The 13,584-nt window shown below is 37.9% G+C and overlaps 1 pseudogene; it reads right to left on the minus strand.

Annotated features, from left to right (window-relative positions):
- Positions 1-7,350: 7,350 nt before the first annotated feature.
- Positions 7,351-9,339, minus strand: LOC119530293 (annotated as a pseudogene).
- Between the last annotated feature and the right edge of the window lie 4,245 nt (positions 9,340-13,584).

A 13,584-nucleotide genomic window follows, 5' to 3' on the forward strand; every position in this document is an offset into this window, starting at 1 on the left:
CAGAGCTCCCCTATTGTATAGATAAGTGACATAGATCAAGGGAACCACTTCTACTTTCAAATACATCAAAGATCTGAAAATGTCCCAGTTTATTAAACTCATAAGTGGGAAAAATAGAAAATTCATCTTAATGAACTGAATCACTATTTACTACTCTTGTTTTTCTCCTTAGGGTGCCTCTGGAGGACCACTGGTTAGCCCAGACCCTAGAGATATCTGGTATCTTCGTGGAATAGTGAGCTGGGGAGATGAATGCGGCCAACCCAATAAGCCTGGTGTTTATACTAGAGTGACTGCCTTCCCGGACTGGATTGCTTCCAAAACAGGTGTCTGAGGGAGAAGAACCTAGCAGAACAGAAAATTTTTGTGTGTGTGTAGGCCACTCTTAGAGATACAGAATTGTAGACACCTTGGAAGTTGCCTGGATCTGACCAATCTAACTAAACACTTGACTCATATATTTCCTTCCTAGCTCTGTTCCACACATGAACATCCCACCTCTGCCTGATGGATTCTCTCTCAACCTGCATTAATTTGTTTCTTAGAAGTTTTCTGTTATCAAAATTTTGTCTTGTTGATATAAAGTTCTAGTGTGTATATATAGTTTGAAATGGTCCCTTCCTTCATTTCTCCTGCTCTCTCATTTCAGTAAGTTTATGAATTAAAGGTTTAGGACAAGGAATGAAAGGAAACTTAAAAAGGAAAAACTACAATTTCATGTACAGAATAGTATTATATGTTTACCTTTCTGAGTGGAATGAGGACAATTCTCATATCTATTGTGAAAGGTCAAAAAAAAAAAAACAGAGCCAGCAGAGCACCAAACACTTCATAATGGAGAAAGAATGGGAATTAAGTTAAGAGTGAAACCAAGACTTAGCTTTATTTTTCCCTCCCAGTCAAAAAACTGCTGAGATAAATGTGGGGAAGATTCCATTTTCTTGTGACCTACAATAATTGTGCCAACTCTATGTAATGTACTTGTTCTGATCAAGTTAAAGCAGATATTTATTTCACTATTGCACTGCTGAGGATGCCAATATATAATACTAAAAATATAAAATACTGAAAAACCTATGTGTTGGTATTGTAATTTCATAATCCATGGAGAAGGGGAAGATGGGGAAAATGTCACTATTCAATTTACTATTAATTCTTTTAAGATTTAAGGCTAAAATGGCAATTCATTGAAGGACAATGGACATACCTCATTTGGTAAGATTTTTGGGTGGTTGAGTAGAATGGGAGGGGATGAAGAGAGAATAAGTTCAAACTATTGAATGCAATGGATTATAACCAAGCATTTGTGAATTTCAAGCTTTCCCAAGCTGCAAAGCCTTGAATGGAAATACTGTCCGTGTGTTGTAGTCATGCATCTGAAGCTAGGGCTCAGATTTCCATTTTGAGATGATTGCTGTTCTTCCCCTACTACTGCTTTATTTTTTTTTACTTTTTTAAATTAAGATTTATTCACACAACATATAATCATCCAAAATATATAATCATCACATTACCATCATATAGTTGTTCATTGATCACCCTGATCTATTTTTTTTAACATTTACCTTGTCCCAGAAAAAGTGACAATAAGATTTAAAAAATAATAGTGAAATAGGAATACCCAAACCCCTCCTGCCCTATTTTTACCTTAGTTTTTAAACCCCATTTTTTTACTCATCTACAAGGTTTTCAAAATCACACTGTCACCCCTTGTAAGCTACATTGTCATACAATCGTCTTCAAGAATCATGGCCAATGGGTTGCAGTTTGACAGTTTCAGGTATTTACTTCTAGCTATTCCAATACATTAAAACCTAGAAAGGATTATCTATACAGTGTGTAAGAATGTCCACCCGAGTGACTTCTCAACTCCATTTGAAATTTCTCAGCCACTGAAGCTTTATTTCATTTCATTTTGCATTCCCCTTTTGGTCAAGAAGATATTCTCAATCCCATTATGCTGGGTCCTGATTCATCCCCAGGAGTCATATCCTGCATTTCCAGGGAGATTTACACCCCTGGAAGTCAGGTTCCATGTAGGGGGGAGGGCAGTGAGCTCACCTACCAAGGTGGTTTAGCTAGAGAAGAGAGAGGGCCACATCTGAGCAACAAGGAGGGATTCAAGGGGAGACTCTTAGGCACATTCATAAGCAGACCTAGCTTCTCCTTTGCCCTACTGCTTCTTTTATAGCCTAAACATGGCTGGTGGTCTTGTTAGATTCATTTGGGCTCAAGGAGAAGGATATCAGAGGGAAAATATCATAATGGGGCCCCTTTGCTGCATGTTGCATGGCATGGAATTGCTGATTGTCTGGATACGAATCTGAAGAATAAAAGTCTACTATCAGCCTTTTTCATAAATTTAGATTTTGTAAATTGTCACTTAGCTGCTAGAGATACAACATTCAAGTGATCTAGACCATTATGAAGTTAGGACCAGTGCCATTACATATGGTCATTTTAATGGCAAGATTTCACTGAGTCTTTTCATTGCCCTTTTATCTTTGTATAAAGTTACCCATGCAAGTTCTGTGTCTTATAATAACTGCTTTGAAAACTAAAATTAGTAGGAAATATTTGCTTTTAATTGACCCAAATAAAATTTTCTTTTTAAAAAATGCAATTTTATTGAGATACAGTCACAAAACATTCAATCCATCCAAAGTATACTATTGATGGCTCACAGTATCATCATGTAGTTGTGCATTCATCACCATAATCAATTTGAGAACATTTTCATTACTCCAGAAAAAGAGGGGGGGAGATAGAAACCCTGAAGCATCCCATATCCCTTATCTCTCCCACCCCCATCACTGATCCCTAGCATTGGCATGAAACATTTTTTACTGTTGATGAAAAATATTAAGATATTACTGATAATTATATTCCATAGTTTGCAGTAGGTGCTTTTTTTACCCATATACTATTGTATTATTATCTCCTTGTAATAGTTTCATACATTTGTTCTAGTTCATGGAAGAACTTTTTTCTATTTGTATGTTTGCACAAGTCTCCATCAACTGTGAGAGTTACTGAGTTAAACAGTCCCAAGCTTTAACCTCTGGCTTTCCTTCTGGTGACATATATGACTCCAAACTTACCTGAGCAACCACATTCATACAGAATTCATAACTAAAATTTGCTTTTCAGCTGGTAAAATTTAGAAGTTTGACTACAATGGGATATGAAAATTGACGTGAATGGCCAGTGTTAAATATTTTGCATAAGCCATTTTTATTCCATTTAATGAAAGGCTTTGGGAAAAAAAAACAAGAGAGAAAAGTGATGAATTTCAAATCTCAAATTAAATTATGTTTAGTGTTCAAGTTAACAGTTTTCAACTAAAAATTGATTCCCCTTTTCTCAATACATTCTGCAGCTGGGCCTCCAAACTGTAAGTAGCAACCTATTTCAGGAAGGATGTCTGGATCTTCAAGTAGTACTAAGAACTATAGTAGAAAATCTATATTAGGGTCTTAAAAAAACAAAGGAATACAAATCATATTTGCAAAGGATTTAACAATTAATTCATATAATTTGATATCACCATTAGTATTTTCTAGATATCTGGCAGTTAAATTCCAAACCAAAATAAAATTTTTTGATGTGCATGATTTGGGGAATTCCTTTTGCAACATACTCAGAGAAATTTAAATTGAGGAGAAATTTTAGCAATTTTAAGTTTACAATGGCATCATTTTCTTCAGAGAAATAGTTCTGATACTTCCTTTTGCAAAAGATTTGAGATATAGAGGTTTGGCTCAGTGAAAATATGAGCAATAGTTAAATTTATGTGCACAGAGAAATAGATAATATATTATCATATTTTAAAAATGACAACTCCTTTTGAAAAATTATGTACGAGGTGTTTCAGCATTCTTGGCCATGCATATCTGTGTTAACCATTTAATAAGAAAAAGTTAAGAAGTCATGACTATAATGATGCTTCTTAATTATACAAAGAGAGCAGGTTGTTCCTCTTCCACATCTTTTCTCTCTCTCCTCACAGCACTTTGTAAAGTGTTCTGTATATAATAGTCTTTCCATAAATGTTGTTGAATGGCTCTTTTATTTTTGTATTATGCAGAAAGCACATCTTTATTTTTGTTTACACATTCTTTTTAAGAAGTAATCCCAGCTTTCACACCAAACTTCATTTAAGCAAGTTATTTAAACACTGTAACCTCAACTTACTCACCGATATAAGACAAGGATAACAGTATTTACCTCAAATGATTGATGCTTAGCATAGTTCTTGGAACACAGCTATTATAACTGTTGCTGTAATACAACGGTTTAAAAAATTTTGTTTTAAACATTATGATTCTGGATCATAATAGGTTGAATAAACAGTTTTAAAATGAGAGAAATCAATGGTTCAGCTGGTTTATTGTTTAATTCTGACTCTACAAATGCGGGACACTGATTACGTGCTTCAACTTGGCGGGCCTGGGCTGGGGGACCGGATCCACCCCTGGGGAGGGTAGTGGGCACGGGCGACAGCGCCCTCTACAGCCCCCCGGGCCTGGGAAAGTGAGGCCGGAGGCAGGCCCCATTTCCTCACCCAAATTACCAATGTTAGGGGAGGCTTGCCGGAGGGAACCACCTTTTCCCCACCCCCTTATCCTGCCCGGACACTCCCCGTTGCCAGCGCAACTCCCATCACCACCGGTGCGCATACATTGTTGCCGGACACCGTTACAGGAGCAACTTTCGCCCCTTTTCAATCAACCTCCGCGCTCTCTCAGAACCAATCCAAGCCTTTAACCCCTACAGCTACCCCGCCCTCTAAACCGCCCGATATAAGCTTGTACTCTCCCCTAATAAACTCTCTCTCTCTTGGTTTTCTTCACCCTAAAAGAACCGTGTCCCGCCTGTTCCTTTCTCGCCGCCCTCCATACTTGCACGCCTCCCGCCGGGGACCTGGCCAAGTCCCCCGCCTCGCCCTCGCCTCCGGGAAAGAGCCCCCGCCGCCGGTACCCTCGGAGCAATCCTGAGAGCCTAGGATTTAGCAACCGGCCGCCACCCTCCCCCAGACGAGTCAACTGCGACCGCATACAAAGGTTTTATTAGAGTCATCAAAAAGCATGTTATTTATCCAAGTGTTTTGTATGACTGTGAAGGCTTATTCTAATTTTTCATTTCAATATTTAAAAACTCATAATCCCTATAATCACATAGCATCGGAATCATATCAGGATTTCCAGTTTAGTTCAAATGAATCTTCTTAATAAAACTTTCACTGTTTGCTTCAAATGGATGGAACATCCTCTTTTCTGAAATTCCTTAACATTATAAAAATACTTTTTTGTTTTGAGATAATTATAGTTCACATCAGTTGTAAGATATACAGAGATGTTATGTTCTCTTTAACCAGTTTCTCCAGTGATATAGCCTGCTTGATAGTCCATATCACAACCAGAAAACCGACATTGAGAAAGTCCATCAACCTTATACAGATTTCACCAGTTTAAAAAACATGTACCTATTTGTATGTGTGTGGATGTGTGTGTGAGTATATTTAGTTCTATATACTTCTATCAGATGTGTATATTTATGTGACCACCACCACCATCAAGATACAGAACAGTTCCCTCACAAGTGTTCCTCATGCCACAGCCACCTTCTTTCTTCTTCTTTCCTTAGTGCCTTGCAACCACTAATCAGTTCTCCAACTCTATAATCTTGTCATTTCAAGATGGTATGTAAATTGACACATATAATATGTAACTTTCTGAGATTGGCTTTTGTCAGTCAGCATAATTCCCTTGAGATCTATCCAATCTGTTGCATATTTCAATAGTTCATATCTTTTTTAATTGCTGGGTAGCAGTTCATGGAATGGATGTACTATAGTTTGTTTAGCCACTGACCTGTTGAAGGGCATTTGAATTGTTTTCAGTTTTTGCCTATTACAAATAAAGCTGCTATGAACATTCATGTACAGGTGGGCTTTCATTTCTTTGCATATATGTCTGAGTGCAATTGCTGAATCATCTGGTAAGCACATTTTAGTTATTTTTTAAAAATAGACTAACCAATTTTTACAGTCTCTGTCATTATCACTTTCTACTAATGTGTTTTTGTCTTCAACTTCTTTATTAAGTTGGTTGCATAAAACACATACATTCTCTTATTGACAATTTTTATCATGATCAAAAGCAGCAAAATAAGGTAATGGCAAGATTTGCTTCATGTATAAACAATCATACTGTAAGAATAGGAAATATGGATCCCTGTACAAGAAAAAGGTTGGGAAACATGTTGATAACCCTGTACTCAGAATATAAGCAAATATGTTTGCATGGACTGCACACACATAACATAGCTCACTTAGGTGCTTTTGTTTATGATGCATAATTCCTTAATCACCCATTTGTGAAATAAGAATGAACATTAACAAAATGAAATCTGATCAGCATTTATTTTCACAATATCAATGCTAAACTCAAAATCATAACTTTATTGATTGCAAATATTAATCTTAATTTTTTTAACTCTCTGGGATCTGCCAAGAAAGGTAGACTATTTCACTCTACTTGCAAGGAGACTAGACAACCTGTGCTTTTGTAGCATGAACAACAAAGGATAACAAACAAATATCACCAAGAGTGATGCCCATACATATCAAAATCTCTAGTTGAGCCACGTTCTTTCTACTTATTTAGGTAGACTGTTAAGCAACCAGCATAAGGAAAGCTTATACAATAGACTTTTACAGATGTGTAAATTAATTACACATCTATCTGAAATTTCTAAACCCCTGCTCTCAAAACAATTTTAGTACACCTATTAAGCAATACAGCACATTTAGGAAAACAGAAATTAAATATTCACCCAGTCTTGCAATTTAAAATCCTTCATAACATATGAACAATGTTCAGATATAAATTTTGAACTAATTATACTTTTCAAAATCTGATTCATGTAATGAAGGCTTCCTAAACAAAGATCTTAGGTATATGGTTTATACACACTTACAGTAGAGTATATTCTAAATAAAGATTTTATTCCTACTATGATATTACAATATAACTATTTTCTGAGTAAATATTTATGCTAAGGCTTAAGATGTAAACTCGTTGGAAGGCAAACAACTTCGTGAAGAAATTATCATTCATTTAAAAATGTGTATTGTCTCAAAATAGGCCCCTGAACTTTCAAATTTATACTGATAATACATTTACATCTCAAATTTCTAGCAAAGGCACAGGCTTTATTTAAAGAAGCAACAAAATTTTAAACCTACCAATTTCTTGAGAAAGTCACTACTTTTACTAGAAACAATCAGTGCTTCTTAAGGTGTTGGCAGCAGGTCATATATTTCACACAGGGTATTTCTCTGTTTGATTATAATCCAGCAGGAGGTAGAATATCTCTTTCACCATGGGCAGAAATATTTGTTGGACTGTGTAAGCTTGTCTCCTTGTACACAAACCAAGCATTTCCTCTCTAAATTATCATTTTCAGAAAGCCAAATACACAGACACAGGGATCCCATACTAGTGACAGAGCCAAAATAACACATCACTTCTTGATGCTGGGTACAAGGCAGAAGTTCTTGAACAATAGTGTGACCAGTAACTCTTTTAATATCTGTAAGAGCTTTAACACATGCTTAAGTACTAACCAACCACCAAAAAGTGGCAGCAAGGGTAATAATGAAGTCAATCATGGGCAGTTTTCAACTATCCCAACATAGGTTCATGTAACCAACATAAAGGAGTAACACAGCAATGCAATACAGGAAAACAAAGACAGCAAATGTAACATAAAATTGCAAAGAGGAAGAGTAATCTCTTATGAGGATATGACTTTTCCAATTTACATGACACACATTTATTGGAACTGACTGAAATGATGCCTGATTCAACCTGAATGGATAACTGGAAGTGGCTATAGCAGTTCTCTTTTCACTAATTTTAAGAGCACAGGTGACTAGAATTTCTGTTTTACTCTTTAAACTGCCACAGTTGGCAAAAGATGGAAGCAATCCACTCAAGGACCTTGATGAAGCCAAGTGACTCCTCGAGTGGGTTGAGGTTGATCTGGAAGATGGATATCCTCTAAGAGAAGGAAGGTGAGTCAGGCCGGCAGGCTAGAGTTGGGGGTGGGGGTGTGGGAGGTCAGCCAAATATTTTTCTACATGCGTTAATAAATCTGATTCGAACAATTAAATTGTAGGTTCCTTGGTGCATAAGACATGATTAATTTTTTTTTCTTGTATGGTTCATTAAAGGATATTATTAATTATAGGAGCTCAATTGATATTTGTTAAATTTAGAGAGACAATAGTGGCAAAAGCAGGCAAAGTAAAATGAAAAAAATGGAAAAACTTTAAGCACAAAAGAATTAACATTTTTTCTTTGGTAAATGTATTCAGGCTTGATTTCTTCAATACTGGGCTTTGCTACATGTACCTCCAAATATCTTATGTTGCTTGAAATAAAATCATTCCTACATGGCACACAATCGAACATAGACTAAAATCATGGTTTGGGAGTGAAACTATGCTAATGTCTGAATTTATTTCCTGAGATGGAATAGACTTAATAGTTTTCTAACATATCTGTATCAGCTTCTACACTGTACTTGCAGAATAAATTCTAATATAAGGGTATGATCAATAAATATTTTTTGGCCTTAATTTAATTTTTATAACCATGACTCTGTAATTTGTTTGTTCTAACATACTTTTTATTATGCAACTCTCAAGTTGGAGTGAAAGACAGAGGTATCTGGCATGCAATTAAAAGTCTCCCTTAGTTGTGACTGATCCATTAATTGGTAACTCTGGTATGGCTGTTTGCAGCTTAACTTCCACAGCCAATCATTAAAATCACTGCTCTGCCTGCACAATTCACTCCTTTGCCTCTCTCTTGCTTTGCACTCTATAATGCTCTCTTTTTGCCACAACCCTTGTAAAATCCAATTCTCCACCAACCCTTCCCTATATCCATAAAGCCAAACATGGTTTTAGAAAAATATACAACCACACTGACTGGTCTAATTTCAAATTCATGATCATTAACCTTGTGGGAGATTGACTCATGCCCCAAAAAACATATTCAAGTCCTAACCTTAGGCTCTGTGGTTTGGACTCATTTGTGAATAGGATCTTTGAATATCCTATTTAGATGAGGCCAAATTGAATAACAGTGGGTCTCAACACATATGCCTGGAGTGCTTACAAGCAGAAGAAATTCATACACAGTCAGCAGAAGCCAGAAGTCAGTGGAAACCAGGGGAGCAGATGAAAGGAGGAGAGAGAGATCACCATGTGATGGATGATTGCCAGAACGCTACAGAGTCTGATAGAAAACCCTGCCAAACCTTCATGTTGGAGTTCTAGCATCAAAAACCATGAGACAATATGGTACAAGCCAATCCATTGTGTGGTAGTTGTAATAGCAGTTCTGTCAGACTAATACATCCCATCTTCGTCTGAGGAGATTTATTCTGTTTTGCCAGATGAACCAAATCTGAAGTTATTTTCCCAGTTTGAGAACACATAATTGGAAAATACATAATCAGCAGCCTGAAGAATACCACACTGGTTCCCTGCCCTGTGTGATGAGGGCTACTATTTTAGGAAAGACCAAGTGGAAATAACTAGAACTACCACTACTGAGCAGAATAATAAACCAAAAGTAATATCATATTTCCTGAGGAACAGCAGAGATTAATGCCATCACCAAGGACATGAAGGCTGCAGGAGTGGTGATTCCCACCACATTCCCATTTAACTCTCCTATTTGGCCTCTTCAGAAAGCAAATCAGTCATGGAGAATGACAGTGGGTTATTGCAAACTTAACCAGGTAGTGACTCCAGTTGCTGCTGTTCCACATGTAGTATCATTGTTTGAGTGAATTAATACATCTCCTGGTAACTTGTATGTAGCTGTTGATCTGCCAAATGCTTTTCCTCAACACCTTTTAGTACAGATCACCAGAATAAATTTGCTTTCAGCTGACAAGGCCAGAAATATGACTTCACTGTCCTACTTCAAGGCTATATCAACTCTCCAGGCCCATATTATAATTTAGTCAATAGGGAACTTGATCACCTTTTCCTCCCACAACACATCACACTGGTCCATTACATCAATGACAGTAGGTGAATTAGACCTAGTGAGCAAGATGTAGCAACCGCTCTAGACTTATTGCTGGGAAATAACTCCAACAAAAGTTCAGGGCTGTTCACATCAGGGAAACCTCTAGGTGTTGAGTGATGGGGAGGTATGTTGAGATATCCCCACTAAGGTGAAAGAAAAGCTGTTTCATCTTGCCCCTCTTACAACCAAAAAAGAGCCATGACATCTAGTTAACCACTTTAGATTTTAAGGTAACATATTCTTCCTTGGAGTGTGCTACACTGGCCTATTTTTGAAAAGATACTAGCTTTGAGTGGTGACTGGAGCAAGAGGAGGCTCTGTAATAAGTCCAGGCTACCTTTCAAGTTGCTCTGCAACTTGGGCCATATGATGTTGCAGATCCAATTGTCCTTGACATGTCAGTGGCCAATAGAATCTTCAGCAGGAGAATCACAGCATGGATCCTTATGATTTTGGGGCAAAGGCCTATCATCCTCTGCAAATAGCTAATCTCCTTTCGAGAAATAGCTTTTGGCTTCCAACTGAGCTTTAGAAGAGACCAAACTTTTGACCAGGGGCCAGCAAGTTACCATGTGAAGTCAGCTTCCCATTATGAACTGGGTGTTGTGTGACCCACCAAGCCATGAATTTGGGTGTTCACAGCAGAACTCCATCATCAAATGGAAGTGGGTTATACAGGATCAGGATTGAGCAGGCCCTGAAAGCACAAGTCATTTATACAAGGAAGTGGCCCAAAGTCCAAGCCACCCACTCCTGTCAAATTACTTCTCTCAGCAAACAGTCTCTTAAGAGGCTACCTACAATCAACGGATTGAAGAAGGAAAAACTCAGGCCTAGTTTACAGACATTTCTGCATGATATATAAGTACTGCCTGAAAGTGGACAGCTACAGCGCTACAACCCTCTCTGGGACATCTCTGAAGGAAAGTAGTGAAGGAAAATCCTCTCAGTGGGCAGGACATTGAGCAGTGCACCTGGTGGTTTATTTTTCTTGGAGGACAAATGCTTAGAGGATATGCATTTATATATCAATTAATGGTTTGGCTGGATGGTCAGGAACTTGGAAGGAACATGATTGGAAAATTGGTGACAAGGAGGTCTAGTAGAGAGGTATATGGAAAGACATTTATGAATAAGCAAAAACCATGAAGGCATTTGTGTCCCATGTGAATGCTCACCAGAGGGTTACCACAGCAGAGTAGGATTAATAATCAAGTGCATAGGGTGTCTCATTCTGTGGATACCAGGCAGTCTTTTCCCCAGTCACTACTGTCATTGCCCAACGGTCTCATGAATAAAGTGGCCAAAATGATAGAGATAAATATGCAAGGGCTCAGCCATATGGATTTCCACTCATCAAGATCAACATAGCTACAGCCACTGCTGAGTGCCCAATCTGCCAGCGGCAGAGATCAACACTCAGTCCCCCATATGGCTCCATTTCCCAAGGAAGCTAGCCTGCTGTCAGGTGGCAAGTTGATTACATTGGACCACTTTCATCATGGAAGGGGCAGCATTTTGTTCTTACTAGAATAAAAACTTCCTCTGGATATGGATTTCTCTTCCCTGCATGCAATACTTCAATCAAAATTACCATCCGTGGACTTATAGAACACCTTATCTACCATCAAGGTGTTCCATACAGTATTGCTCCTGATCAAGGAAAGCAATCAGTGGATCACTGGGAAACAGCCAGTGAAGTGAGGAAATAGGCCTATGCTTATGGAATTCACTGGTCTTGCCATTTCCCCATCATCCTGAAGCAGCTGACTGATAAAACAGTGAAATGGCTGTTTGAAGGCTGAATTATGGTGCCAACTGGGTAGCAATACCTTGCAGGGCAGGGACAGCATTCTCCAGGAAGCTGTATTTGCTCCAAATTAGCAATCTTAGGAGCTGTTTTTCTCATAGCCAGGATACTAATGGGTCTAGGGATCAAGGAGTGGACATGGGAATGTCAGCACTTGCCATTACCCCTAGTGATCCACTAGGAAAATATTTTGTGATCCATATAAAAATATGTTTCTATGACCTTACAGTATGCAAGTAATAGGTCTTAGTTCCAAAGTGAGGAATGCTTCTACCAGGAAACACAACAATGATTTCGTTGAACTGGAAGCTTACACTGCCACCCACCACTTTGGTCTCTTCCTGCCTCTGAATTAAAGACAGAGAAGGTGTTACTCTACTGGCTCAGGGATTTTTTTGTTTGTTTGTTTTTTCACTTTTACAGACCAATAATTTATTGAATTTTAAAAATTGTTGGTGTGAACATTTTTATTTCTTCATGCATGTCTTTATTTTATTACTTATGTACCTATACACTGGATAAAGGGAATGTCATTCACAGGATTTACAGTCACATAGTCACACAATAGAAGTTATTTAGTTATACAATCATTATCAAAGATGAAGGCTACTAGATTACATTTCCACAATTTCAAGTGTTTCCTTCTGGCTATTCTGTACACTAGAAGCTATAAAGAAGTAGCTGTATAATGAGTCTTTACTCATAATCATTTGCTAAATCCTAATTTCTTGGTTACACCTCCTCCCTCTCTTTTGATCATTCTGTCAAACATCAGGGATCTGGGCAATGGCCATTTTAAATTCTTCATGCTAGAAAGGGGTGTTGACCTTATAGGGTAATGGAATGACACTGGTTGATGTTCTTGGAATGACTGATACCTCTGAGATTCAGGGCATATCTGGTCTGGGATCAATCTGGAGGCTTTTAGTTTCTGAAGAAATAACTTACCAAGAAAAACTTTTATAGAGGCTTATATTAGGGTTTTCAGGAATACTGTTGATTGAGGGTGGCATACTGTAGCCATTTGCAATATCTGGCTGAAGTTTGCCTACGAGTGACCTCCAGAATGTCCTCTCTACTCTATTTGAAATCTCTTAGCCACTGAAACTTTATTTCATCATTTCTTTTTCTGCTTTGGTCAAGATGACATTCTCAATCCCATGATGACAGGGCCATGTTCATCCCCAGGATTCATATCTCTCATTGCCAGGAGGACTTACACCCAACAGAGGGTAGAGAGTAGTGAGTTTATTTGCAGAGTTTGCTTAGAGAGAAAGGCCACATCTGAGCAGTAAGAGAGGTTCTCTGAGGGTGAATCTTAGGCATAATTATAAGTAGGCTTAGTTTCCCGGCTGGAGTGATTTACCTTGATTTACAAGAGGAAACAGGACTGCTACTACACAATGGAGGTAAGAAAGTGTATACTTGGAATACAGGATATATTAGTACTGCCACTCTCTGTGATTAACATCAGTGAAAAAGTACAACATAATCCAAACAGAATTATTAGTGGCCTAGACCCTTCAGGAACAAAATTAGGGTCAGTCCACCAGGCAAAGAGCCAAGACCAGCAGAGGTCCTTGCTGAGGTTAAAGAGAATGTTTAATGGAAAGCAGAAGAAAGTAGTTACAAATACCAGCTATGATCACATGACCAGTT

Source organism: Choloepus didactylus, chromosome 3 (assembly GCF_015220235.1).
Source record: "Choloepus didactylus isolate mChoDid1 chromosome 3, mChoDid1.pri, whole genome shotgun sequence".
Taxonomy (NCBI): domain Eukaryota; kingdom Metazoa; phylum Chordata; class Mammalia; order Pilosa; family Megalonychidae; genus Choloepus; species Choloepus didactylus.